Below are 7,493 nucleotides of genomic sequence, written 5' to 3'. Positions count from 1 at the left end.
ATCGATTGACAAATATAAGGCTCGTCTCGTGGCGAAAGGCTATACTCAAAGAGAAGGGATAGACTATGAAGAGACTTTCTCCCCAATAGTGAAATTTGTCTCTATTTGCCTTATTCTGGCTATTGTTGCACATTTGGATTTGGAACTCTTCCAAATGGATGTAAAGACTGCATTTCTCAATGGAGAACTAGACAAGGAGATCTATATGGATCAACCTATTGGCTTTGAGGTCAAGGAACAAAGGCACAAAGTGTGCCGCCTTAAACGTTCCATTTATGGCCTAAAGCAAGCGTCTAGACAATGATATTTCAAATTTCATAAGGCTATTATTTCGATTGGTTTCGAAATGATGGAAGAAGACCATTGTGTGTATGTCAAACGATCAGGAAAAAGTTTACTTATCCTGTCTTTGTATGTGGACGACATTTTGTTGGCTGGAAATGACATGGAGATGATTGTCACCACCAAAAGGTGGTTGTCCTCTATTTTTGAAATGAAGGACATGGGAGAGGCTAATTATGTGCTTGGAGTTAAGATCTTCAGGGATCGCTCAAAGAAGCTTCTTTGTTTGTCTCAAGAAACTTACATAAAGATGATCTTAGAGCGATTCCGTATGCATAATTCCAAACCCATAGACACTCCAATTGAGAAGGGACATACATTAAGCCTTGAAGATTGCCCTAAATCAGAAAAGGAAAAGAGAGAAATGGCAAGAGTTCCCTATGCAAGTGCAGTTGGAAGTCTAATGTATGCTATGTTGTGTACTCGACCAGGCATCTGTTTTGCAGTTGGTATGGTTAGTCGTTATCAAAGTAATCTAGGACCTGTTCATTGGCAAGCAGTTAAGAGGATTTTTCGATACCTTCGTGGGACATCGGATCTCATTCTTTGCTATCAGGGTGGAGATTTGAGATTGAGAGGATATTCTGATGCTAACTGGGCCAGTGATAGAGATGAGCGCAAGTCCACTACAGGTTATGCATTTCTACTTATTGGTGCAACTATCTCTTGGTGCAGTAAGAAACAGTCTTGCATTGCTTTATCCACAATGGAGTCTGAGTATGTTGCTTGTTCAACAGCAGCACAAGAAGCTGTTTGGTTAAAGAGATTTTTCCAAAGCCTAAGGGTGACATCTCTTGCAGATGAAGCTGTAAAGATGTATTGTGATAATATGGCAGCCTTCTCTCATGCTAAAGATCCTAAGTATCATAGCAAAAGCAAACACATACAGACTCGTTATAACTACATTCGTCTTGCTATTACACAAGGAGAGGTGATCCTCCAACATATCTCCACTAGCAGGATGGTGGCTGATCCACTAACAAAAGCCATTGCTAGAGATGTCTTTCAGGCTCATGTTAGGAGTTTGGGACTTTGTAGGATTTGATATGTTTTTTGGATACCTTATGGACATTTATGTTTATTCATACTTTATGCAATAATGATGTTATTCATTTTGATTCATCTTGTGATGTAATTGATATTGCATACTGAGCACACGTTATTTGAGAATATGTCACCAGGCTTAGATCGGTCTACTCACATAGACGATCACTCTAGCGCTTGAGTAGCGAGCAGGATGAGACATAGTGATCACTTTCTTTTTTCTGTAAATCAAGTAAGTGATCATCTTGACGCTTAGGGAGGCGTGCAAGATAATATAATGAATGTCGCCTTAGCTAGGCTAAGATGAGACTTATGGGAGTTGCACTTGAAGTGTATCCACAACTTCATGAAGCCTGAATAAAGCCAAATGTGAGATCTTGGACAGGAACTTGATGTGTAACTGTGCTGAGAAACTCAGGTTGGTTGCTTTTGTGGCAATTGGACTAAGATTTGTACGGTGTTTGAGTGTGACAAGCCCAGTTGAGTGGGCGCTCCACTGTAGCATACAAATTATACTGTATGTGCTATAGCCGACCAATTAAGGGAGTGATTGGACAGATCCCTACTCCGTCACTATGTGAGCCCTAGTCGACCATTATATGGTCCATTCTGTGCCCTTTTTCGACCTAGAACTATGTCATGAAGTGAATGTTTGATGTCGCTACTTTAGCATGTCATCTTAGGGCCATGATATATACGGTCTCGCGGAGCATGTCTAGGAAAGCGGTCAAGTGTAAATGAATTGACATGAGTGTCTGGGGAAGATTATTTAGAACACACCATTTATTTTATGGCTCATAGCCCGAGCGATTATGAGGAATTTGTTTTTCAACATAATCATGAGCATATTATATGGTATAGGATCAAGTGTTGCTTTGAGTTTTGAACTCATGAGGGATTAAAGAAACTTGATCGGGTGTGATCAAATAATCTGGGGCATAGACGAGATACAATGAGTGATGTACTATGTTAGTTTAGATGGTGACTTAATATAGTACTTCTACCCTATACCTTCTCGTCAGGTCGCACATTCCATTTTTCTGTATAAAGAGAGGATTGGACAAAAGATTGAGAGGAGCTAGTTCTGATTGTAGTACCCAGTGTGGACGAGTGGGAGATGTTAGAAATTGGGCTGGTTTTGGTCCAACCCATAAACCATGGCCCATGGATCGTCCACATGGGTTATCTGATAAGTTTAAATTTGAACTTAACAGATATTGATATGAGTTATCAATATCAGTAGTGGAGTCATTTAAATTTAAAAGATGAGATCTTTTAGGGATCACATATATCTGATAGTAAGTGAATCTCTACTAGTATTTAAATACTCCTACATTAGTCAGATAGTGGTTAGACACAATGAGAAAACATACGTATAGTTTTGAGTGCTCTCTCAAAATAAGCCGTCTCTCTGGGACATCATCTACTGTTCCCTAGAATTTGGAGCGTGAAAACTAGAAGAGACTTTAGTAACCTTTCCTGCGACTTGGAGGTGTTCCACAAAGGAGATCGTGAGGAGTTAGTAAAGCAAGCAAAGTGAAAGATCCAGCAATTTGGTGATCGGCTCCACCAAAGGTATGTGTCTACATGACCTCTAGTAAAGTATATATTTATTCAACAGTATGGAATTTGTTTAACTTCAACATGCAGTACATCACATGCAACTACGCACTACAATAAACTAGCGAGCAGCCCAAAATAAAAGTGGCCAGTCTGCCCTCCCATATTGCACTGTGTTGGAGATATTGCTTTGAAAACCCAAATTGAATCGTACGGACTAGGTGGATTAATATTAACTAGAACCATGTACCAACACTCTGAGCTTGTTGGTTCCTGCATGGTTTGAGTCACTTCAATAATCAGGGTGAGATCAGGAGTGTAAAACTAACCAATTGAAACTAGAAGATTACTGCTGTTTGAAACCAACAAGTCACACTCTTAGGCAATGTCATGCATCAAAATTTACTCTCCTTGGAGGCATTCACACTGATTATCAATGGGGAAAAAAAGGCTCTATAAATAAATATTCTCACAAGTTTCCAGCAGAGAAAATGCCAAAGAAGAGACAACGATTCAGCTGCATAAAATTTCTGCTTATAAGCAATTAAAATTTTGGATCAATGGACCTCTCTCTGTAACCTGTGCTGATCCCAAAACCATACCAATTGATTGTTGGACTTTCCAAAAAAAGAGGGAAAAATGCCTAGTTGCTTACTGAATCAGGCACGTGCTTTGTGTAAAACAAAAGTTTTGTGCTTTTCTATCCACATGAGCAGAACTGAAGAAGCTTTTTTCATTCAAGTCTTCGCACCTTGAGAAGCCACTCCATTTTGCATCTTGCCCTTTTGATCCTGCAGGAAAGCTTCAGGAACTGGTGCCCCACTTACACTCTTGACCAAACCCTGGTCTTGGTTCCACAGATTCCTGTGTGTTGAGATGATCTTTAGCTACAATATTGCTGGGTTCTGATATATTATTGGTGTTGGTTGGCTCAGTCATTGCAAGATCCTTTTTCTCACTACCATCTTTCTGCTTTTTAACTGAGCCACTAGCAGGTTGTTTCTTGTTTCAACCACAATCTCCTTCACAGCCTCCTCAAGCTTATCCAGTCTCACTTTCACCTCCTTAAGCTCTGGGTCAGATCCTGCTTCTTTTTCTTCTGTGGCAATTAATTCCATTTCTCTTACCTTCTGTTCCTCTTTTTTTCTTCTGCTCCATTTCCTAAGGTTGTGTGTGTGTGCGTGTGTATGTTCATCCTAGTTGTTCTAACTGCCGTCTTCCCACTAATCCCAGTAGAGCAACAATACATCATAGAGAAGAGTCTGCTATTTAAAAAATTAAGGTGGCTTCAGTGACTTTAACCTTTTTTTCAAGTTACAGCCATGCCATTAAATCCACAAGATCCTGTTTGTAAATAGGTTATAACATAGGCAATAGTCTTAATCCAAACATGAAACATGCAATATAATAATTTGCATATATTACTCCTCACATGTGTGGGAAATGAAAAAGGGTGGAGAATTTAATATAACATTTATAAAAATACTTATGATTTTTCTATTACAGCGTAAGGTCTGTGATAAAAGAAGCATCTGGATCAGCCACATTAGCAGTTTATGATGCTAATGCTGATATTATCTGAAGTTCTAGCCTATGTTCACCGTGTTCAAAAAACTTCATATGTAAAATGAAATGGTTTTAAAATGCTTCCAAATGTTTAAGCAAATACTAGCTGTGTAATTTAGTTTGCAATAGAACCAGTGTCAATTCCAATCCTGTAAACTGAATCTTAATGTAGAAGGGGCTGGCTAGTTCAACTGGTTAAGTCTTTTGGTGTAATACCAAAGACCTAATCTTAAACCCCACCTTCATTCAAGTTGGACAGATATGGCCTTGGATACAGCTCCACAGAGTGAGAGCTTGAGAGCAGCGTATATCTTGCAGTAGAGCTGTCCAGGGGCTACAATTTTAGATATAAAAGTACTTTGGTCTATGTTCAAGTACTTGTACCCATATTTCCAAATTTTATGTATGTACCTGGGAAAAGGAATTTATGGTCAATTCCACCCTAAAAATGCTCCAGTTTGAAAATTGGCTTGAAATTTGCTACCTGTAGTGGCAAGTTATGTATACTAGGTTATGGGTAGGGAGGGCTAACCCCCAACCATCAATAGAAAAAAGTTGACTTTCATTCCAAATGCTGAAACTATCGTGTGTTATTAATATCATATAAAGCTATATATACTAATAATTGTTCCTCAAATCCCTTGAATTTAAATCCCCAAATCCAACCGCAATCTAATAAATTCAGAATTTCTAAGCAAGTAGACCACTAAAGGTGACATTAAAAACTTTTTTCAGAAGTCATTAATGATTGAATAATGCACAACTGAAGGGTGGAGTGGCAAGTGAGATGTATGCCACAAAAGATATCATTATGTTTCTTTTAGAGGGAGAGCGAATGACACAAAACCAAAGCAATACAACAATAAAATTGAAAAACAGAAAAATAAAGGATAGATAACTCAGGAGTCAAAGTCTAGACTTGCTTGGAGTTAGCACCAAGCAAGAGAGAACCTCTAGAAGTTAGTACCTAGGGTTGGTTGGGTCAAACACCAAACCATTGGAAAAATTTCCAAAGTAATTTTATTAATCAAGCAAACTGTAATCTTGTCTCTACAGGAGTACAATACAATACATATATAGACCTTGAGTCAAGTAAAAATAAAAAATCAAATGACCAAGATTAGCTTTATTTGATTTTGGAAGTCAAATATTTTGTTTGGTAAATTGTTTCTATTTTAGGTATTATTAGGCTATGGCCCCTAAACTAAGGGTTGAAGATCAATATGAAGAAAAAATCAAGGCTACACACACTTAACGTTTTTTCAAGAGTTTGTCACTGCCATCAAAGTATCAGGTACAAAGAACGAATTAATGAAGAATAAACAGGGTATAAATGCATTTTTCTTCACAAGTTTGATGAAAGACAAATGTCCTACATGTAGAATAACTGCTTCGTTTCAAATTCTCATGATCAGAAAGAACCAGAAGTTTGCAAGATTTCCTTGTAAGGCAGGGTTTCATGCCAAATGGTAAACTAATGTAACTCAGTGAGGTATGCCCTTCCGCAAAAAGGCTTCCATGAAATTCAGGCTGATATATATATGTGCGTGTGTGTGAGGTGGAAAAGGCAGAATGCCTTCAAAAGTTTTACATGATGGTATGATGGTTAGACACCAGAAGCACAATTTATAAAGATACATAAATCAGAATTTGAATGGGATAAATAATTAGCACCATACAGTATATGTAATGCATTAAGGATTTTAGCAGAAGTTGCTAAGTGGATCAATATGCACCACAAGTGTCCTAAAATTGTTAAAAAGGACTTCTGATGCACATATGAAAGAACTAAGGAGATATAATTAAGGAAAGAAAAAAAGATAAACAGTCTATAAACAAGGAGAGAACAAATGAGAAACAATTTAACAAAGGTAAACAATCTTATTCGTTGCAGGCTTATAAAGAGAAAAGGCTTTACTTACTGCTTCCATTTTTCTCATATCATAGCGAGCATATTGAGCCACCAAATATACGGCTGTCACAAGAAATAAGAGTTTTAAGATAGTAGAGACATTTCAAAATTAAACTATCCATATATGTTAAGACGTGTCAATTAACATACCCAAGGAAGGCATGCAGGCAAAGAAGAGTTGTACCAGATGGAAATCAATCTGGACCATGGAAGAGAGACATGTAAGAGTATGCATTGATAGTGCAGATGAAGATGCAAAGGAGGTAACCAGATACAGAAAATATGAATAGTAAATCATTCCTCTAGAAATAATTTAAAGTATAAAATCAAGGCTAAAGTGCAAACTACACCCTAAAGTTTGAGGGTCTTTGGATTTTATATCTAAAGTTTCAGACTTTGGATTTTACTGCTTAAAGTTATTTTCCATTTGCATCAACAGTCCTTCCGTCCATATTTTACATTAAGTGCCACATAATCTTGCCACATATGTTTAGTTCATCCAATAAAATGATGCCACTTCATTTTCATTATGCCAAGTGGCCTCATTTTATTGGAAGAATTAAACACGAGTAGCAAACTTATGCAGCACTTAATGGAAAATATGGATAGAAGAGCTACTAGTGCAAATAAAATATAACTTCATGGGATAAAATCCAAATTCTGAAACTTTAAGATGTAAAATCCGAAGACCCCCAAACTTTAGGGGTGTAGTTTGCACTTTAGCCTAAAACTAATGACACACAAGCACACAACAATTCTGTTGCAATCAAAAATGTAACGTTGCTAATTCTAGGCTCTCAAAAACATTAGTATGGATATAAAATATGTGGCCAAAACATGACATTTGACTCATTCAAAGTTTGGTAGACAAAGAGAGAAGCAGATTCTTAGTTCATCTTACTTTCCTCAAAGACATTTTCAATTTATTTGTTAATTACATGGTATCTCAAACTGTGTGGAGTTCATAATTCATAAGAAAAGCATGTTCCATAAATTTTATTTTACCTATCGGGTGTAGAAGAAAAAAAACAAGGTGCCAAAAAAGGCACTCTTCTTACAATGATTTTGG

The 7,493-nt window shown here is 37.3% G+C and overlaps 1 long non-coding RNA gene across 1 annotated transcript; it reads right to left on the bottom strand.

Annotated features, from left to right (window-relative positions):
- Positions 1-4,417: 4,417 nt before the first annotated feature.
- On the bottom strand, positions 4,418-6,688 carry LOC115989332. The gene is made up of 3 exons (XR_004091887.1): positions 6,575-6,688; positions 6,435-6,487; positions 4,418-4,923 (listed from the first exon to the last, which is right to left on the bottom strand). It is a non-coding gene; the product is annotated as an uncharacterized LOC115989332 (long non-coding RNA).
- Positions 6,689-7,493: the final 805 nt, after the last annotated feature.

This window comes from Quercus lobata, chromosome 5, assembly GCF_001633185.2.
Source record: "Quercus lobata isolate SW786 chromosome 5, ValleyOak3.0 Primary Assembly, whole genome shotgun sequence".
NCBI lineage: Eukaryota > Viridiplantae > Streptophyta > Magnoliopsida > Fagales > Fagaceae > Quercus > Quercus lobata.
This window is presented reverse-complemented; position numbering and strand designations above follow the sequence as displayed.